At 53.9% G+C, this 17,402-nt stretch overlaps 37 non-coding genes across 37 annotated transcripts; 29 read left to right on the forward strand and 8 right to left on the reverse strand.

Annotated features, from left to right (window-relative positions):
* Nucleotides 1-14: 14 nt before the first annotated feature.
* On the reverse strand, nt 15-86 carry Trnag-ucc (transfer RNA glycine (anticodon UCC)). Its single transcript has one exon. It is a non-coding gene; the product is annotated as a tRNA-Gly (tRNA).
* Nucleotides 87-902: 816 nt separating this feature from the next.
* On the forward strand, nt 903-975 carry Trnam-cau (transfer RNA methionine (anticodon CAU)). The gene has a single exon. It is a non-coding gene; the product is annotated as a tRNA-Met (tRNA).
* Nucleotides 976-1,297: 322 nt separating this feature from the next.
* On the forward strand, nt 1,298-1,369 carry Trnae-uuc (transfer RNA glutamic acid (anticodon UUC)). Its single transcript has one exon. It is a non-coding gene; the product is annotated as a tRNA-Glu (tRNA).
* Nucleotides 1,370-1,665: 296 nt separating this feature from the next.
* Trnak-uuu (transfer RNA lysine (anticodon UUU)) lies at nt 1,666-1,738 on the forward strand. Its single transcript has one exon. It is a non-coding gene; the product is annotated as a tRNA-Lys (tRNA).
* Nucleotides 1,739-1,877: 139 nt separating this feature from the next.
* On the forward strand, nt 1,878-1,959 carry Trnas-aga (transfer RNA serine (anticodon AGA)). The gene has a single exon. It is a non-coding gene; the product is annotated as a tRNA-Ser (tRNA).
* Nucleotides 1,960-2,236: 277 nt separating this feature from the next.
* Nucleotides 2,237-2,308, reverse strand: Trnag-ucc (transfer RNA glycine (anticodon UCC)). Its single transcript has one exon. It is a non-coding gene; the product is annotated as a tRNA-Gly (tRNA).
* An 815-nt stretch (nt 2,309-3,123) lies between these two features.
* Nucleotides 3,124-3,196, forward strand: Trnam-cau (transfer RNA methionine (anticodon CAU)). The gene has a single exon. It is a non-coding gene; the product is annotated as a tRNA-Met (tRNA).
* A 322-nt stretch (nt 3,197-3,518) lies between these two features.
* Nucleotides 3,519-3,590, forward strand: Trnae-uuc (transfer RNA glutamic acid (anticodon UUC)). The gene has a single exon. It is a non-coding gene; the product is annotated as a tRNA-Glu (tRNA).
* A 296-nt stretch (nt 3,591-3,886) lies between these two features.
* Nucleotides 3,887-3,959, forward strand: Trnak-uuu (transfer RNA lysine (anticodon UUU)). Its single transcript has one exon. It is a non-coding gene; the product is annotated as a tRNA-Lys (tRNA).
* A 139-nt stretch (nt 3,960-4,098) lies between these two features.
* Nucleotides 4,099-4,180, forward strand: Trnas-aga (transfer RNA serine (anticodon AGA)). The gene has a single exon. It is a non-coding gene; the product is annotated as a tRNA-Ser (tRNA).
* Nucleotides 4,181-4,457: 277 nt separating this feature from the next.
* Trnag-ucc (transfer RNA glycine (anticodon UCC)) lies at nt 4,458-4,529 on the reverse strand. The gene has a single exon. It is a non-coding gene; the product is annotated as a tRNA-Gly (tRNA).
* An 815-nt stretch (nt 4,530-5,344) lies between these two features.
* Nucleotides 5,345-5,417, forward strand: Trnam-cau (transfer RNA methionine (anticodon CAU)). Its single transcript has one exon. It is a non-coding gene; the product is annotated as a tRNA-Met (tRNA).
* A 685-nt stretch (nt 5,418-6,102) lies between these two features.
* Nucleotides 6,103-6,175, forward strand: Trnak-uuu (transfer RNA lysine (anticodon UUU)). The gene has a single exon. It is a non-coding gene; the product is annotated as a tRNA-Lys (tRNA).
* A 139-nt stretch (nt 6,176-6,314) lies between these two features.
* Trnas-aga (transfer RNA serine (anticodon AGA)) lies at nt 6,315-6,396 on the forward strand. The gene has a single exon. It is a non-coding gene; the product is annotated as a tRNA-Ser (tRNA).
* A 277-nt stretch (nt 6,397-6,673) lies between these two features.
* On the reverse strand, nt 6,674-6,745 carry Trnag-ucc (transfer RNA glycine (anticodon UCC)). Its single transcript has one exon. It is a non-coding gene; the product is annotated as a tRNA-Gly (tRNA).
* An 815-nt stretch (nt 6,746-7,560) lies between these two features.
* Nucleotides 7,561-7,633, forward strand: Trnam-cau (transfer RNA methionine (anticodon CAU)). Its single transcript has one exon. It is a non-coding gene; the product is annotated as a tRNA-Met (tRNA).
* A 322-nt stretch (nt 7,634-7,955) lies between these two features.
* On the forward strand, nt 7,956-8,027 carry Trnae-uuc (transfer RNA glutamic acid (anticodon UUC)). The gene has a single exon. It is a non-coding gene; the product is annotated as a tRNA-Glu (tRNA).
* A 296-nt stretch (nt 8,028-8,323) lies between these two features.
* Trnak-uuu (transfer RNA lysine (anticodon UUU)) lies at nt 8,324-8,396 on the forward strand. Its single transcript has one exon. It is a non-coding gene; the product is annotated as a tRNA-Lys (tRNA).
* A 139-nt stretch (nt 8,397-8,535) lies between these two features.
* Trnas-aga (transfer RNA serine (anticodon AGA)) lies at nt 8,536-8,617 on the forward strand. The gene has a single exon. It is a non-coding gene; the product is annotated as a tRNA-Ser (tRNA).
* A 277-nt stretch (nt 8,618-8,894) lies between these two features.
* Trnag-ucc (transfer RNA glycine (anticodon UCC)) lies at nt 8,895-8,966 on the reverse strand. Its single transcript has one exon. It is a non-coding gene; the product is annotated as a tRNA-Gly (tRNA).
* An 815-nt stretch (nt 8,967-9,781) lies between these two features.
* On the forward strand, nt 9,782-9,854 carry Trnam-cau (transfer RNA methionine (anticodon CAU)). The gene has a single exon. It is a non-coding gene; the product is annotated as a tRNA-Met (tRNA).
* Nucleotides 9,855-10,176: 322 nt separating this feature from the next.
* Trnae-uuc (transfer RNA glutamic acid (anticodon UUC)) lies at nt 10,177-10,248 on the forward strand. The gene has a single exon. It is a non-coding gene; the product is annotated as a tRNA-Glu (tRNA).
* A 296-nt stretch (nt 10,249-10,544) lies between these two features.
* Nucleotides 10,545-10,617, forward strand: Trnak-uuu (transfer RNA lysine (anticodon UUU)). The gene has a single exon. It is a non-coding gene; the product is annotated as a tRNA-Lys (tRNA).
* A 139-nt stretch (nt 10,618-10,756) lies between these two features.
* Nucleotides 10,757-10,838, forward strand: Trnas-aga (transfer RNA serine (anticodon AGA)). Its single transcript has one exon. It is a non-coding gene; the product is annotated as a tRNA-Ser (tRNA).
* A 277-nt stretch (nt 10,839-11,115) lies between these two features.
* On the reverse strand, nt 11,116-11,187 carry Trnag-ucc (transfer RNA glycine (anticodon UCC)). The gene has a single exon. It is a non-coding gene; the product is annotated as a tRNA-Gly (tRNA).
* An 815-nt stretch (nt 11,188-12,002) lies between these two features.
* On the forward strand, nt 12,003-12,075 carry Trnam-cau (transfer RNA methionine (anticodon CAU)). The gene has a single exon. It is a non-coding gene; the product is annotated as a tRNA-Met (tRNA).
* Nucleotides 12,076-12,397: 322 nt separating this feature from the next.
* Nucleotides 12,398-12,469, forward strand: Trnae-uuc (transfer RNA glutamic acid (anticodon UUC)). Its single transcript has one exon. It is a non-coding gene; the product is annotated as a tRNA-Glu (tRNA).
* A 296-nt stretch (nt 12,470-12,765) lies between these two features.
* Nucleotides 12,766-12,838, forward strand: Trnak-uuu (transfer RNA lysine (anticodon UUU)). The gene has a single exon. It is a non-coding gene; the product is annotated as a tRNA-Lys (tRNA).
* A 139-nt stretch (nt 12,839-12,977) lies between these two features.
* Trnas-aga (transfer RNA serine (anticodon AGA)) lies at nt 12,978-13,059 on the forward strand. Its single transcript has one exon. It is a non-coding gene; the product is annotated as a tRNA-Ser (tRNA).
* Nucleotides 13,060-13,336: 277 nt separating this feature from the next.
* Nucleotides 13,337-13,408, reverse strand: Trnag-ucc (transfer RNA glycine (anticodon UCC)). Its single transcript has one exon. It is a non-coding gene; the product is annotated as a tRNA-Gly (tRNA).
* An 815-nt stretch (nt 13,409-14,223) lies between these two features.
* Trnam-cau (transfer RNA methionine (anticodon CAU)) lies at nt 14,224-14,296 on the forward strand. The gene has a single exon. It is a non-coding gene; the product is annotated as a tRNA-Met (tRNA).
* A 322-nt stretch (nt 14,297-14,618) lies between these two features.
* On the forward strand, nt 14,619-14,690 carry Trnae-uuc (transfer RNA glutamic acid (anticodon UUC)). Its single transcript has one exon. It is a non-coding gene; the product is annotated as a tRNA-Glu (tRNA).
* A 296-nt stretch (nt 14,691-14,986) lies between these two features.
* Nucleotides 14,987-15,059, forward strand: Trnak-uuu (transfer RNA lysine (anticodon UUU)). Its single transcript has one exon. It is a non-coding gene; the product is annotated as a tRNA-Lys (tRNA).
* A 139-nt stretch (nt 15,060-15,198) lies between these two features.
* Nucleotides 15,199-15,280, forward strand: Trnas-aga (transfer RNA serine (anticodon AGA)). The gene has a single exon. It is a non-coding gene; the product is annotated as a tRNA-Ser (tRNA).
* Nucleotides 15,281-15,557: 277 nt separating this feature from the next.
* Nucleotides 15,558-15,629, reverse strand: Trnag-ucc (transfer RNA glycine (anticodon UCC)). The gene has a single exon. It is a non-coding gene; the product is annotated as a tRNA-Gly (tRNA).
* An 816-nt stretch (nt 15,630-16,445) lies between these two features.
* Nucleotides 16,446-16,518, forward strand: Trnam-cau (transfer RNA methionine (anticodon CAU)). The gene has a single exon. It is a non-coding gene; the product is annotated as a tRNA-Met (tRNA).
* A 685-nt stretch (nt 16,519-17,203) lies between these two features.
* Nucleotides 17,204-17,276, forward strand: Trnak-uuu (transfer RNA lysine (anticodon UUU)). Its single transcript has one exon. It is a non-coding gene; the product is annotated as a tRNA-Lys (tRNA).
* The last annotated feature ends 126 nt before the right edge of the window (nt 17,277-17,402 follow it).

Raw genomic sequence — 17,402 nt, forward strand, 5'->3', positions numbered from 1 at the left:
AGATTTGCGCCCGTTGCGGTGGCCGGGAATCGAACGCGGCTCAACTGCTCGGAAGGCAACTATGCTCACCATTACACTACCACCGCACAGCCGCTGCTCGCAACGCCGCGCTGTGTCGGCTTCCCGCCCGCCGGCAGTGGCCCACGGTGATAGTAGCTGTAGGCGCTTTACGAGGTAGGAGGGTGCATTCGGGCAGCGCCTCCACGCACGCTGCGTCTTTGGGCAAGGCTCGTCGCCGCGGCCGCAACGTTACTCACGCAATAGTGACGAGCGGTCGCTTTGAGGCAGTGTAGTGGGGGACTCCGCGTGTGTAGCACTTTTTTCGGTTGTATCCGACGTCGCTGGGTGGCAATCCCACTTTCCCTGCAGACAGCTGCTCGGGAATATGCTCGGGAAGCACGGACGTCATCGGACGTCCGCCCCCAACAAATGCAACTAACAAAATGAGAACAACAACTAAAAAAGTGGTAGGTTGTTCGACTACCACGCGGGCGGCTCCGGCTTCGATTCCCGGCCGATGCATCGTTTTGCTGTTCTCGCAATAGTGCTGCCGCGCCGATTGCTCGCTTGAGGTGCGCCAGCCTCAGGAATGTATAGCAGGATTCGCTGTGAGAAGAACCAAACATGCAGCACGCAAGAGACCCTACTTGGACGGCCGCGTGCTGTTACTGAACTCCAGCGTCGGCCTGGCCCTACAGGCCGCTGTGTTCAGGTGCCGCAAGGGCGATGTACTGTAACCTCAGGCAGTGCTGCTTTCCGTCGTTAAAAAAGCTGCGGCAGCAGTTTACTCTAGCAAGTCGGGAAAGCACGCGTAGCGACACAACAGATTCCTGAGAAAGCGCAAACTGTCTATCTCTAATATGTGAGACTTACCAAGATTCCTGGGATGATGGTTGCAACGAGCCTCGGTAGCGCAGTAGGTAGCGCGTAAGTCTCATAATCCTAAGGTCGTGAGTTCGATCCTCACCCGGGGCATTTAATTTGCTGTACATCACGGCTGAATTAACGGCGTTGCTATTGCTAGCGAACGAACTTAATTGTCGTTTGTTATCCACAAGGAGTCCACGCCTCAGCGTCACAATGTTTACTTCCAATTATGGCAAGGTACAACTTTGATCATTCTCCTCCCCTGTTATGAGTGAAATATGATGCAAACAGCAATGAATAGACAGTTTCGAGCTGTGCGCCATGCCAGTCTGCACGCGCAAAAATGCTCGCAAACAGATAACAACACTGAGTCCGGATTGAGCACGAAATGCGAGAAGAGAGGGAGTAAATCTCACGTTTCTCGAGCAAATCCGGTGTGGTCTAGTGGCTAGGATACCTGGCTTTCACCCAGGAGGCCCGGGTTCGATTCCCGGTACCGGAAGGGAAGTTTTTGCGCACACGACCCTCCATCTTTTGGCCTTCCAACCTTCGTTTGTCGCCCACCTTCCGGAGCTTCAGCCGAACGTAATCGGGGGAAGCAGGCACAGGATGCAATTACTGTCAGCACCGGGATAAAGGGAGAAGAGGCACTGGTCCGCTGTTGGGGTGCTACCAGCGTCAGTGGGAAGTCGGTGAAGTCGCCAGTTGCGCCAGAAGCCAGCAATTACCGTAGTACGCCTACACACGCGTTCCAGTTATTCACATTGCTTGCAGTCGCTCCATGCACAACAAGCGTGAGCCCGGATAGCTCAGTCGGTAGAGCATTAGGCTTTTAACCTAAGGGTCCAGGGTTCGAATCCCTGTTCGGGCGAAGATTTTAACGCTTCCGTAATGGCTCGTCTCGTAGCGCTGGTAGCCCTGCCGTAATCAGTGCACCGAGTTCGTTTCCTGTCAACATTCTGCGCAGACCGGTTGCATTTTTCACGATTCGAGGGAAGCTTTAGCTACGAGCAGTCGAGGCCGAGTGGTTAAGGCGTCTGACTAGAAATCAGATTCCCTCTGGGAGCGTAGGTTCGAGTCCTACCGACTGCGTCGGTTTTTTTTATTTTTTGTTTCAGAAGAGAGAGCAGAAAATTTCGCAGTTTGCCTGTCGTTTTGGTACCTCGCTACACCTCACCTCTCACAGTCGTTTATAGCGCCTGTCCTTTTGATAAGGGCGAATTCCAAGCGTCAGCTTTCGCGTCAGCCGAGCAAAGTCGGGACAAGTCGGGACATACTACAGGATGGCCTGCGTGGAGCGACGACGGAAAGAAAACGTTAATTCAACAGCACGTGGCTCACATACTCATACGCATAGATTTGCGCCCGTTGCGGTGGCCGGGAATCGAACGCGGCTCAACTGCTCGGAAGGCAACTATGCTCACCATTACACTACCACCGCACAGCCGCTGCTCGCAACGCCGCGCTGTGTCGGCTTCCCGCCCGCCGGCAGTGGCCCACGGTGATAGTAGCTGTAGGCGCTTTACGAGGTAGGAGGGTGCATTCGGGCAGCGCCTCCACGCACGCTGCGTCTTTGGGCAAGGCTCGTCGCCGCGGCCGCAACGTTACTCACGCAATAGTGACGAGCGGTCGCTTTGAGGCAGTGTAGTGGGGGACTCCGCGTGTGTAGCACTTTTTTCGGTTGTATCCGACGTCGCTGGGTGGCAATCCCACTTTCCCTGCAGACAGCTGCTCGGGAATATGCTCGGGAAGCACGGACGTCATCGGACGTCCGCCCCCAACAAATGCAACTAACAAAATGAGAACAACAACTAAAAAAGTGGTAGGTTGTTCGACTACCACGCGGGCGGCCCGGCTTCGATTCCCGGCCGATGCATCGTTTTGCTGTTCTCGCTATAGTGCTGCCGCGCCGATTGCTCGCTTGAGGTGCGCCAGCCTCAGGAATGTATAGCAGGATTCGCTGTGAGAAGAACCAAACATGCAGCACGCAAGAGACCCTACTTGGACGGCCGCGTGCTGTTACTGAACTCCAGCGTCGGCCTGGCCCTACAGGCCGCTGTGTTCAGGTGCCGCAAGGGCGATGTACTGTAACCTCAGGCAGTGCTGCTTTCCGTCGTTAAAAAAGCTGCGGCAGCAGTTTACTCTAGCAAGTCGGGAAAGCACGCGTAGCGACACAACAGATTCCTGAGAAAGCGCAAACTGTCTATCTCTAATATGTGAGACTTACCAAGATTCCTGGGATGATGGTTGCAACGAGCCTCGGTAGCGCAGTAGGTAGCGCGTAAGTCTCATAATCCTAAGGTCGTGAGTTCGATCCTCACCCGGGGCATTTAATTTGCTGTACATCACGGCTGAATTAACGGCGTTGCTATTGCTAGCGAACGAACTTAATTGTCGTTTGTTATCCACAAGGAGTCCACGCCTCAGCGTCACAATGTTTACTTCCAATTATGGCAAGGTACAACTTTGATCATTCTCCTCCCCTGTTATGAGTGAAATATGATGCAAACAGCAATGAATAGACAGTTTCGAGCTGTGCGCCATGCCAGTCTGCACGCGCAAAAATGCTCGCAAACAGATAACAACACTGAGTCCGGATTGAGCACGAAATGCGAGAAGAGAGGGAGTAAATCTCACGTTTCTCGAGCAAATCCGGTGTGGTCTAGTGGCTAGGATACCTGGCTTTCACCCAGGAGGCCCGGGTTCGATTCCCGGTACCGGAAGGGAAGTTTTTGCGCACACGACCCTCCATCTTTTGGCCTTCCAACCTTCGTTTGTCGCCCACCTTCCGGAGCTTCAGCCGAACGTAATCGGGGGAAGCAGGCACAGGATGCAATTACTGTCAGCACCGGGATAAAGGGAGAAGAGGCACTGGTCCGCTGTTGGGGTGCTACCAGCGTCAGTGGGAAGTCGGTGAAGTCGCCAGTTGCGCCAGAAGCCAGCAATTACCGTAGTACGCCTACACACGCGTTCCAGTTATTCACATTGCTTGCAGTCGCTCCATGCACAACAAGCGTGAGCCCGGATAGCTCAGTCGGTAGAGCATTAGGCTTTTAACCTAAGGGTCCAGGGTTCGAATCCCTGTTCGGGCGAAGATTTTAACGCTTCCGTAATGGCTCGTCTCGTAGCGCTGGTAGCCCTGCCGTAATCAGTGCACCGAGTTCGTTTCCTGTCAACATTCTGCGCAGACCGGTTGCATTTTTCACGATTCGAGGGAAGCTTTAGCTACGAGCAGTCGAGGCCGAGTGGTTAAGGCGTCTGACTAGAAATCAGATTCCCTCTGGGAGCGTAGGTTCGAGTCCTACCGACTGCGTCGGTTTTTTTTATTTTTTGTTTCAGAAGAGAGAGCAGAAAATTTCGCAGTTTGCCTGTCGTTTTGGTACCTCGCTACACCTCACCTCTCACAGTCGTTTATAGCGCCTGTCCTTTTGATAAGGGCGAATTCCAAGCGTCAGCTTTCGCGTCAGCCGAGCAAAGTCGGGACAAGTCGGGACATACTACAGGATGGCCTGCGTGGAGCGACGACGGAAAGAAAACGTTAATTCAACAGCACGTGGCTCACATACTCATACGCATAGATTTGCGCCCGTTGCGGTGGCCGGGAATCGAACGCGGCTCAACTGCTCGGAAGGCAACTATGCTCACCATTACACTACCACCGCACAGCCGCTGCTCGCAACGCCGCGCTGTGTCGGCTTCCCGCCCGCCGGCAGTGGCCCACGGTGATAGTAGCTGTAGGCGCTTTACGAGGTAGGAGGGTGCATTCGGGCAGCGCCTCCACGCACGCTGCGTCTTTGGGCAAGGCTCGTCGCCGCGGCCGCAACGTTACTCACGCAATAGTGACGAGCGGTCGCTTTGAGGCAGTGTAGTGGGGGACTCCGCGTGTGTAGCACTTTTTTCGGTTGTATCCGACGTCGCTGGGTGGCAATCCCACTTTCCCTGCAGACAGCTGCTCGGGAATATGCTCGGGAAGCACGGACGTCATCTGACGTCCGCCCCCAACAAATGCAACTAACAAAATGAGAACAACAACTAAAAAAGTGGTAGGTTGTTCGACTACCACGCGGGCGGCCCGGCTTCGATTCCCGGCCGATGCATCGTTTTGCTGTTCTCGCTATAGTGCTGCCGCGCCGATTGCTCGCTTGAGGTGCGCCAGCCTCAGGAATGTATAGCAGGATTCGCTGTGAGAAGAACCAAACATGCAGCACGCAAGAGACCCTACTTGGACGGCCGCGTGCTGTTACTGAACTCCAGCGTCGGCCTGGCCCTACAGGCCGCTGTGTTCAGGTGCCGCAAGGGCGATGTACTGTAACCTCAGGCAGTGCTGCTTTCCGTCGTTAAAAAAGCTGCGGCAGCAGTTTACTCTAGCAAGTCGGGAAAGCACGCGTAGCGACACAACAGATTCCTGAGAAAGCGCAAACTGTCTATCTCTAATATGTGAGACTTACCAAGATTCCTGGGATGATGGTTGCAACGAGCCTCGGTAGCGCAGTAGGTAGCGCGTAAGTCTCATAATCCTAAGGTCGTGAGTTCGATCCTCACCCGGGGCATTTAATTTGCTGTACATCACGGCTGAATTAACGGCGTTGCTATTGCTAGCGAACGAACTTAATTGTCGTTTGTTATCCACAAGGAGTCCACGCCTCAGCGTCACAATGTTTACTTCCAATTATGGCAAGGTACAACTTTGATCATTCTCCTCCCCTGTTATGAGTGAAATATGATGCAAACAGCAATGAATAGACAGTTTCGAGCTGTGCGCCATGCCAGTCTGCACGCGCAAAAATGCTCGCAAACAGATAACAACACTGAGTCCGGATTGAGCACGAAATGCGAGAAGAGAGGGAGTAAATCTCACGTTTCTCGAGCAAATCCGGTGTGGTCTAGTGGCTAGGATACCTGGCTTTCACCCAGGAGGTTTCGATTCCCGGTACCGGAAGGGAAGTTTTTGCGCACACGACCCTCCATCTTTTGGCCTTCCAACCTTCGTTTGTCGCCCACCTTCCGGAGCTTCAGCCGAACGTAATCGGGGGAAGCAGGCACAGGATGCAATTACTGTCAGCACCGGGATAAAGGGAGAAGAGGCACTGGTCCGCTGTTGGGGTGCTACCAGCGTCAGTGGGAAGTCGGTGAAGTCGCCAGTTGCGCCAGAAGCCAGCAATTACCGTAGTACGCCTACACACGCGTTCCAGTTATTCACATTGCTTGCAGTCGCTCCATGCACAACAAGCGTGAGCCCGGATAGCTCAGTCGGTAGAGCATTAGGCTTTTAACCTAAGGGTCCAGGGTTCGAATCCCTGTTCGGGCGAAGATTTTAACGCTTCCGTAATGGCTCGTCTCGTAGCGCTGGTAGCCCTGCCGTAATCAGTGCACCGAGTTCGTTTCCTGTCAACATTCTGCGCAGACCGGTTGCATTTTTCACGATTCGAGGGAAGCTTTAGCTACGAGCAGTCGAGGCCGAGTGGTTAAGGCGTCTGACTAGAAATCAGATTCCCTCTGGGAGCGTAGGTTCGAGTCCTACCGACTGCGTCGGTTTTTTTTATTTTTTGTTTCAGAAGAGAGAGCAGAAAATTTCGCAGTTTGCCTGTCGTTTTGGTACCTCGCTACACCTCACCTCTCACAGTCGTTTATAGCGCCTGTCCTTTTGATAAGGGCGAATTCCAAGCGTCAGCTTTCGCGTCAGCCGAGCAAAGTCGGGACAAGTCGGGACATACTACAGGATGGCCTGCGTGGAGCGACGACGGAAAGAAAACGTTAATTCAACAGCACGTGGCTCACATACTCATACGCATAGATTTGCGCCCGTTGCGGTGGCCGGGAATCGAACGCGGCTCAACTGCTCGGAAGGCAACTATGCTCACCATTACACTACCACCGCACAGCCGCTGCTCGCAACGCCGCGCTGTGTCGGCTTCCCGCCCGCCGGCAGTGGCCCACGGTGATAGTAGCTGTAGGCGCTTTACGAGGTAGGAGGGTGCATTCGGGCAGCGCCTCCACGCACGCTGCGTCTTTGGGCAAGGCTCGTCGCCGCGGCCGCAACGTTACTCACGCAATAGTGACGAGCGGTCGCTTTGAGGCAGTGTAGTGGGGGACTCCGCGTGTGTAGCACTTTTTTCGGTTGTATCCGACGTCGCTGGGTGGCAATCCCACTTTCCCTGCAGACAGCTGCTCGGGAATATGCTCGGGAAGCACGGACGTCATCGGACGTCCGCCCCCAACAAATGCAACTAACAAAATGAGAACAACAACTAAAAAAGTGGTAGGTTGTTCGACTACCACGCGGGCGGCCCGGCTTCGATTCCCGGCCGATGCATCGTTTTGCTGTTCTCGCTATAGTGCTGCCGCGCCGATTGCTCGCTTGAGGTGCGCCAGCCTCAGGAATGTATAGCAGGATTCGCTGTGAGAAGAACCAAACATGCAGCACGCAAGAGACCCTACTTGGACGGCCGCGTGCTGTTACTGAACTCCAGCGTCGGCCTGGCCCTACAGGCCGCTGTGTTCAGGTGCCGCAAGGGCGATGTACTGTAACCTCAGGCAGTGCTGCTTTCCGTCGTTAAAAAAGCTGCGGCAGCAGTTTACTCTAGCAAGTCGGGAAAGCACGCGTAGCGACACAACAGATTCCTGAGAAAGCGCAAACTGTCTATCTCTAATATGTGAGACTTACCAAGATTCCTGGGATGATGGTTGCAACGAGCCTCGGTAGCGCAGTAGGTAGCGCGTAAGTCTCATAATCCTAAGGTCGTGAGTTCGATCCTCACCCGGGGCATTTAATTTGCTGTACATCACGGCTGAATTAACGGCGTTGCTATTGCTAGCGAACGAACTTAATTGTCGTTTGTTATCCACAAGGAGTCCACGCCTCAGCGTCACAATGTTTACTTCCAATTATGGCAAGGTACAACTTTGATCATTCTCCTCCCCTGTTATGAGTGAAATATGATGCAAACAGCAATGAATAGACAGTTTCGAGCTGTGCGCCATGCCAGTCTGCACGCGCAAAAATGCTCGCAAACAGATAACAACACTGAGTCCGGATTGAGCACGAAATGCGAGAAGAGAGGGAGTAAATCTCACGTTTCTCGAGCAAATCCGGTGTGGTCTAGTGGCTAGGATACCTGGCTTTCACCCAGGAGGCCCGGGTTCGATTCCCGGTACCGGAAGGGAAGTTTTTGCGCACACGACCCTCCATCTTTTGGCCTTCCAACCTTCGTTTGTCGCCCACCTTCCGGAGCTTCAGCCGAACGTAATCGGGGGAAGCAGGCACAGGATGCAATTACTGTCAGCACCGGGATAAAGGGAGAAGAGGCACTGGTCCGCTGTTGGGGTGCTACCAGCGTCAGTGGGAAGTCGGTGAAGTCGCCAGTTGCGCCAGAAGCCAGCAATTACCGTAGTACGCCTACACACGCGTTCCAGTTATTCACATTGCTTGCAGTCGCTCCATGCACAACAAGCGTGAGCCCGGATAGCTCAGTCGGTAGAGCATTAGGCTTTTAACCTAAGGGTCCAGGGTTCGAATCCCTGTTCGGGCGAAGATTTTAACGCTTCCGTAATGGCTCGTCTCGTAGCGCTGGTAGCCCTGCCGTAATCAGTGCACCGAGTTCGTTTCCTGTCAACATTCTGCGCAGACCGGTTGCATTTTTCACGATTCGAGGGAAGCTTTAGCTACGAGCAGTCGAGGCCGAGTGGTTAAGGCGTCTGACTAGAAATCAGATTCCCTCTGGGAGCGTAGGTTCGAGTCCTACCGACTGCGTCGGTTTTTTTTATTTTTTGTTTCAGAAGAGAGAGCAGAAAATTTCGCAGTTTGCCTGTCGTTTTGGTACCTCGCTACACCTCACCTCTCACAGTCGTTTATAGCGCCTGTCCTTTTGATAAGGGCGAATTCCAAGCGTCAGCTTTCGCGTCAGCCGAGCAAAGTCGGGACAAGTCGGGACATACTACAGGATGGCCTGCGTGGAGCGACGACGGAAAGAAAACGTTAATTCAACAGCACGTGGCTCACATACTCATACGCATAGATTTGCGCCCGTTGCGGTGGCCGGGAATCGAACGCGGCTCAACTGCTCGGAAGGCAACTATGCTCACCATTACACTACCACCGCACAGCCGCTGCTCGCAACGCCGCGCTGTGTCGGCTTCCCGCCCGCCGGCAGTGGCCCACGGTGATAGTAGCTGTAGGCGCTTTACGAGGTAGGAGGGTGCATTCGGGCAGCGCCTCCACGCACGCTGCGTCTTTGGGCAAGGCTCGTCGCCGCGGCCGCAACGTTACTCACGCAATAGTGACGAGCGGTCGCTTTGAGGCAGTGTAGTGGGGGACTCCGCGTGTGTAGCACTTTTTTCGGTTGTATCCGACGTCGCTGGGTGGCAATCCCACTTTCCCTGCAGACAGCTGCTCGGGAATATGCTCGGGAAGCACGGACGTCATCGGACGTCCGCCCCCAACAAATGCAACTAACAAAATGAGAACAACAACTAAAAAAGTGGTAGGTTGTTCGACTACCACGCGGGCGGCCCGGCTTCGATTCCCGGCCGATGCATCGTTTTGCTGTTCTCGCTATAGTGCTGCCGCGCCGATTGCTCGCTTGAGGTGCGCCAGCCTCAGGAATGTATAGCAGGATTCGCTGTGAGAAGAACCAAACATGCAGCACGCAAGAGACCCTACTTGGACGGCCGCGTGCTGTTACTGAACTCCAGCGTCGGCCTGGCCCTACAGGCCGCTGTGTTCAGGTGCCGCAAGGGCGATGTACTGTAACCTCAGGCAGTGCTGCTTTCCGTCGTTAAAAAAGCTGCGGCAGCAGTTTACTCTAGCAAGTCGGGAAAGCACGCGTAGCGACACAACAGATTCCTGAGAAAGCGCAAACTGTCTATCTCTAATATGTGAGACTTACCAAGATTCCTGGGATGATGGTTGCAACGAGCCTCGGTAGCGCAGTAGGTAGCGCGTAAGTCTCATAATCCTAAGGTCGTGAGTTCGATCCTCACCCGGGGCATTTAATTTGCTGTACATCACGGCTGAATTAACGGCGTTGCTATTGCTAGCGAACGAACTTAATTGTCGTTTGTTATCCACAAGGAGTCCACGCCTCAGCGTCACAATGTTTACTTCCAATTATGGCAAGGTACAACTTTGATCATTCTCCTCCCCTGTTATGAGTGAAATATGATGCAAACAGCAATGAATAGACAGTTTCGAGCTGTGCGCCATGCCAGTCTGCACGCGCAAAAATGCTCGCAAACAGATAACAACACTGAGTCCGGATTGAGCACGAAATGCGAGAAGAGAGGGAGTAAATCTCACGTTTCTCGAGCAAATCCGGTGTGGTCTAGTGGCTAGGATACCTGGCTTTCACCCAGGAGGCCCGGGTTCGATTCCCGGTACCGGAAGGGAAGTTTTTGCGCACACGACCCTCCATCTTTTGGCCTTCCAACCTTCGTTTGTCGCCCACCTTCCGGAGCTTCAGCCGAACGTAATCGGGGGAAGCAGGCACAGGATGCAATTACTGTCAGCACCGGGATAAAGGGAGAAGAGGCACTGGTCCGCTGTTGGGGTGCTACCAGCGTCAGTGGGAAGTCGGTGAAGTCGCCAGTTGCGCCAGAAGCCAGCAATTACCGTAGTACGCCTACACACGCGTTCCAGTTATTCACATTGCTTGCAGTCGCTCCATGCACAACAAGCGTGAGCCCGGATAGCTCAGTCGGTAGAGCATTAGGCTTTTAACCTAAGGGTCCAGGGTTCGAATCCCTGTTCGGGCGAAGATTTTAACGCTTCCGTAATGGCTCGTCTCGTAGCGCTGGTAGCCCTGCCGTAATCAGTGCACCGAGTTCGTTTCCTGTCAACATTCTGCGCAGACCGGTTGCATTTTTCACGATTCGAGGGAAGCTTTAGCTACGAGCAGTCGAGGCCGAGTGGTTAAGGCGTCTGACTAGAAATCAGATTCCCTCTGGGAGCGTAGGTTCGAGTCCTACCGACTGCGTCGGTTTTTTTTATTTTTTGTTTCAGAAGAGAGAGCAGAAAATTTCGCAGTTTGCCTGTCGTTTTGGTACCTCGCTACACCTCACCTCTCACAGTCGTTTATAGCGCCTGTCCTTTTGATAAGGGCGAATTCCAAGCGTCAGCTTTCGCGTCAGCCGAGCAAAGTCGGGACAAGTCGGGACATACTACAGGATGGCCTGCGTGGAGCGACGACGGAAAGAAAACGTTAATTCAACAGCACGTGGCTCACATACTCATACGCATAGATTTGCGCCCGTTGCGGTGGCCGGGAATCGAACGCGGCTCAACTGCTCGGAAGGCAACTATGCTCACCATTACACTACCACCGCACAGCCGCTGCTCGCAACGCCGCGCTGTGTCGGCTTCCCGCCCGCCGGCAGTGGCCCACGGTGATAGTAGCTGTAGGCGCTTTACGAGGTAGGAGGGTGCATTCGGGCAGCGCCTCCACGCACGCTGCGTCTTTGGGCAAGGCTCGTCGCCGCGGCCGCAACGTTACTCACGCAATAGTGACGAGCGGTCGCTTTGAGGCAGTGTAGTGGGGGACTCCGCGTGTGTAGCACTTTTTTCGGTTGTATCCGACGTCGCTGGGTGGCAATCCCACTTTCCCTGCAGACAGCTGCTCGGGAATATGCTCGGGAAGCACGGACGTCATCGGACGTCCGCCCCCAACAAATGCAACTAACAAAATGAGAACAACAACTAAAAAAGTGGTAGGTTGTTCGACTACCACGCGGGCGGCCCGGCTTCGATTCCCGGCCGATGCATCGTTTTGCTGTTCTCGCTATAGTGCTGCCGCGCCGATTGCTCGCTTGAGGTGCGCCAGCCTCAGGAATGTATAGCAGGATTCGCTGTGAGAAGAACCAAACATGCAGCACGCAAGAGACCCTACTTGGACGGCCGCGTGCTGTTACTGAACTCCAGCGTCGGCCTGGCCCTACAGGCCGCTGTGTTCAGGTGCCGCAAGGGCGATGTACTGTAACCTCAGGCAGTGCTGCTTTCCGTCGTTAAAAAAGCTGCGGCAGCAGTTTACTCTAGCAAGTCGGGAAAGCACGCGTAGCGACACAACAGATTCCTGAGAAAGCGCAAACTGTCTATCTCTAATATGTGAGACTTACCAAGATTCCTGGGATGATGGTTGCAACGAGCCTCGGTAGCGCAGTAGGTAGCGCGTAAGTCTCATAATCCTAAGGTCGTGAGTTCGATCCTCACCCGGGGCATTTAATTTGCTGTACATCACGGCTGAATTAACGGCGTTGCTATTGCTAGCGAACGAACTTAATTGTCGTTTGTTATCCACAAGGAGTCCACGCCTCAGCGTCACAATGTTTACTTCCAATTATGGCAAGGTACAACTTTGATCATTCTCCTCCCCTGTTATGAGTGAAATATGATGCAAACAGCAATGAATAGACAGTTTCGAGCTGTGCGCCATGCCAGTCTGCACGCGCAAAAATGCTCGCAAACAGATAACAACACTGAGTCCGGATTGAGCACGAAATGCGAGAAGAGAGGGAGTAAATCTCACGTTTCTCGAGCAAATCCGGTGTGGTCTAGTGGCTAGGATACCTGGCTTTCACCCAGGAGGCCCGGGTTCGATTCCCGGTACCGGAAGGGAAGTTTTTGCGCACACGACCCTCCATCTTTTGGCCTTCCAACCTTCGTTTGTCGCCCACCTTCCGGAGCTTCAGCCGAACGTAATCGGGGGAAGCAGGCACAGGATGCAATTACTGTCAGCACCGGGATAAAGGGAGAAGAGGCACTGGTCCGCTGTTGGGGTGCTACCAGCGTCAGTGGGAAGTCGGTGAAGTCGCCAGTTGCGCCAGAAGCCAGCAATTACCGTAGTACGCCTACACACGCGTTCCAGTTATTCACATTGCTTGCAGTCGCTCCATGCACAACAAGCGTGAGCCCGGATAGCTCAGTCGGTAGAGCATTAGGCTTTTAACCTAAGGGTCCAGGGTTCGAATCCCTGTTCGGGCGAAGATTTTAACGCTTCCGTAATGGCTCGTCTCGTAGCGCTGGTAGCCCTGCCGTAATCAGTGCACCGAGTTCGTTTCCTGTCAACATTCTGCGCAGACCGGTTGCATTTTTCACGATTCGAGGGAAGCTTTAGCTACGAGCAGTCGAGGCCGAGTGGTTAAGGCGTCTGACTAGAAATCAGATTCCCTCTGGGAGCGTAGGTTCGAGTCCTACCGACTGCGTCGGTTTTTTTTATTTTTTGTTTCAGAAGAGAGAGCAGAAAATTTCGCAGTTTGCCTGTCGTTTTGGTACCTCGCTACACCTCACCTCTCACAGTCGTTTATAGCGCCTGTCCTTTTGATAAGGGCGAATTCCAAGCGTCAGCTTTCGCGTCAGCCGAGCAAAGTCGGGACAAGTCGGGACATACTACAGGATGGCCTGCGTGGAGCGACGACGGAAAGAAAACGTTAATTCAACAGCACGTGGCTCACATACTCATACGCATAGATTTGCGCCCGTTGCGGTGGCCGGGAATCGAACGCGGCTCAACTGCTCGGAAGGCAACTATGCTCACCATTACACTACCACCGCACAGCCGCTGCTCGCAACGCCGCGCTGTGTCGGCTTCCCGCCCGCCGGCAGTGGCCCACGGTGATAGTAGCTGTAGGCGCTTTACGAGGTAGGAGGGTGCATTCGGGCAGCGCCTCCACGCACGCTGCGTCTTTGGGCAAGGCTCGTCGCCGCGGCCGCAACGTTACTCACGCAATAGTGACGAGCGGTCGCTTTGAGGCAGTGTAGTGGGGGACTCCGCGTGTGTAGCACTTTTTTCGGTTGTATCCGACGTCGCTGGGTGGCAATCCCACTTTCCCTGCAGACAGCTGCTCGGGAATATGCTCGGGAAGCACGGACGTCATCGGACGTCCGCCCCCAACAAATGCAACTAACAAAATGAGAACAACAACTAAAAAAGTGGTAGGTTGTTCGACTACCACGCGGGCGGCCCGGCTTCGATTCCCGGCCGATGCATCGTTTTGCTGTTCTCGCTATAGTGCTGCCGCGCCGATTGCTCGCTTGAGGTGCGCCAGCCTCAGGAATGTATAGCAGGATTCGCTGTGAGAAGAACCAAACATGCAGCACGCAAGAGACCCTACTTGGACGGCCGCGTGCTGTTACTGAACTCCAGCGTCGGCCTGGCCCTACAGGCCGCTGTGTTCAGGTGCCGCAAGGGCGATGTACTGTAACCTCAGGCAGTGCTGCTTTCCGTCGTTAAAAAAGCTGCGGCAGCAGTTTACTCTAGCAAGTCGGGAAAGCACGCGTAGCGACACAACAGATTCCTGAGAAAGCGCAAACTGTCTATCTCTAATATGTGAGACTTACCAAGATTCCTGGGATGATGGTTGCAACGAGCCTCGGTAGCGCAGTAGGTAGCGCGTAAGTCTCATAATCCTAAGGTCGTGAGTTCGATCCTCACCCGGGGCATTTAATTTGCTGTACATCACGGCTGAATTAACGGCGTTGCTATTGCTAGCGAACGAACTTAATTGTCGTTTGTTATCCACAAGGAGTCCACGCCTCAGCGTCACAATGTTTACTTCCAATTATGGCAAGGTACAACTTTGATCATTCTCCTCCCCTGTTATGAGTGAAATATGATGCAAACAGCAATGAATAGACAGTTTCGAGCTGTGCGCCATGCCAGTCTGCACGCGCAAAAATGCTCGCAAACAGATAACAACACTGAGTCCGGATTGAGCACGAAATGCGAGAAGAGAGGGAGTAAATCTCACGTTTCTCGAGCAAATCCGGTGTGGTCTAGTGGCTAGGATACCTGGCTTTCACCCAGGAGGCCCGGGTTCGATTCCCGGTACCGGAAGGGAAGTTTTTGCGCACACGACCCTCCATCTTTTGGCCTTCCAACCTTCGTTTGTCGCCCACCTTCCGGAGCTTCAGCCGAACGTAATCGGGGGAAGCAGGCACAGGATGCAATTACTGTCAGCACCGGGATAAAGGGAGAAGAGGCACTGGTCCGCTGTTGGGGTGCTACCAGCGTCAGTGGGAAGTCGGTGAAGTCGCCAGTTGCGCCAGAAGCCAGCAATTACCGTAGTACGCCTACACACGCGTTCCAGTTATTCACATTGCTTGCAGTCGCTCCATGCACAACAAGCGTGAGCCCGGATAGCTCAGTCGGTAGAGCATTAGGCTTTTAACCTAAGGGTCCAGGGTTCGAATCCCTGTTCGGGCGAAGATTTTAACGCTTCCGTAATGGCTCGTCTCGTAGCGCTGGTAGCCCTGCCGTAATCAGTGCACCGAGTTCGTTTCCTGTCAACATTCTGCGCAGACCGGTTGCATTTTTCACGATTCGAGGGAAGCTTAGGCTACGAGCAGTCGAGGCCGAGTGGTTAAGGCGTCTGACTAGAAATCAGATTCCCTCTGGGAGCGTAGGTTCGAGTCCTACCGACTGCGTCGGTTTTTTTTATTTTTTGTTTCAGAAGAGAGAGCAGAAAATTTCGCAGTTTGCCTGTCGTTTTGGTACCTCGCTACACCTCACCTCTCACAGTCGTTTATAGCGCCTGTCCTTTTGATAAGGGCGAATTCCAAGCGTCAGCTTTCGCGTCAGCCGAGCAAAGTCGGGACAAGTCGGGACATACTACAGGATGGCCTGCGTGGAGCGACGACGGAAAGAAAACGTTAATTCAACAGCACGTGGCTCACATACTCATACGCATAGATTTGCGCCCGTTGCGGTGGCCGGGAATCGAACGCGGCTCAACTGCTCGGAAGGCAACTATGCTCACCATTACACTACCACCGCACAGCCGCTGCTCGCAACGCCGCGCTGTGTCGGCTTCCCGCCCGCCGGCAGTGGCCCACGGTGATAGTAGCTGTAGGCGCTTTACGAGGTAGGAGGGTGCATTCGGGCAGCGCCTCCACGCACGCTGCGTCTTTGGGCAAGGCTCGTCGCCGCGGCCGCAACGTTACTCACGCAATAGTGACGAGCGGTCGCTTTGAGGCAGTGTAGTGGGGGACTCCGCGTGTGTAGCACTTTTTTCGGTTGTATCCGACGTCGCTGGGTGGCAATCCCACTTTCCCTGCAGACAGCTGCTCGGGAATATGCTCGGGAAGCACGGACGTCATCGGACGTCCGCCCCCAACAAATGCAACTAACAAAATGAGAACAACAACTAAAAAAGTGGTAGGTTGTTCGACTACCACGCGGGCGGCTCCGGCTTCGATTCCCGGCCGATGCATCGTTTTGCTGTTCTCGCAATAGTGCTGCCGCGCCGATTGCTCGCTTGAGGTGCGCCAGCCTCAGGAATGTATAGCAGGATTCGCTGTGAGAAGAACCAAACATGCAGCACGCAAGAGACCCTACTTGGACGGCCGCGTGCTGTTACTGAACTCCAGCGTCGGCCTGGCCCTACAGGCCGCTGTGTTCAGGTGCCGCAAGGGCGATGTACTGTAACCTCAGGCAGTGCTGCTTTCCGTCGTTAAAAAAGCTGCGGCAGCAGTTTACTCTAGCAAGTCGGGAAAGCACGCGTAGCGACACAACAGATTCCTGAGAAAGCGCAAACTGCCTATCTCTAATATGTGAGACTTACCAAGATTCCTGGGATGACGGTTGCAACGAGCCTCGGTAGCGCAGTAGGTAGCGCGTAAGTCTCATAATCCTAAGGTCGTGAGTTCGATCCTCACCCGGGGCATTTAATTTGCTGTACATCACGGCTGAATTAACGGCGTTGCTATTGCTAGCGAACGAACTTAATTGTCGTTTGTTATCCACAAGGAGTCCACGCCTCAGCGTCACAATGTTTACTTCCAATTATGGCAAGGTACAACTTTGATCATTCTCCTCCCCTGTTATGAGTGAAATATGATGCAAACAGCAATGAATAGACAGTTTCGAGCTGTGCGCCATGCCAGTCTGCACGCGCAAAAATGCTCGCAAACAGATAACAACACTGAGTCCGGATTGAGCACGAAATGCGAGAAGAGAGGGAGTAAATCTCACGTTTCTCGAGCAAATCCGGTGTGGTCTAGTGGCTAGGATACCTGGCTTTCACCCAGGAGGTTTCGATTCCCGGTACCGGAAGGGAAGTTTTTGCGCACACGACCCTCCATCTTTTGGCCTTCCAACCTTCGTTTGTCGCCCACCTTCCGGAGCTCCAGCCGAACGTAATCGGGGGAAGCAGGCACAGGATGCAATTACTGTCAGCACCGGGATAAAGGGAGAAGAGGCACTGGTCCGCTGTTGGGGTGCTACCAGCGTCAGTGGGAAGTCGGTGAAGTCGCCAGTTGCGCCAGAAGCCAGCAATTACCGTAGTACGCCTACACACGCGTTCCAGTTATTCACATTGCTTGCAGTCGCTCCATGCACAACAAGCGTGAGCCCGGATAGCTCAGTCGGTAGAGCATTAGGCTTTTAACCTAAGGGTCCAGGGTTCGAATCCCTGTTCGGGCGAAGATTTTAACGCTTCCGTAATGGCTCGTCTCGTAGCGCTGGTAGCCCTGCCGTAATCAGTGCACCGAGTTCGTTTCCTGTCAACATTCTGCGCAGACCGGTTGCATTTTTCACGATTCGAGGGAA

Source organism: Schistocerca cancellata, unplaced genomic scaffold (genome assembly GCF_023864275.1).
Source record: "Schistocerca cancellata isolate TAMUIC-IGC-003103 unplaced genomic scaffold, iqSchCanc2.1 HiC_scaffold_596, whole genome shotgun sequence".
Lineage (NCBI taxonomy): Eukaryota > Metazoa > Arthropoda > Insecta > Orthoptera > Acrididae > Schistocerca > Schistocerca cancellata.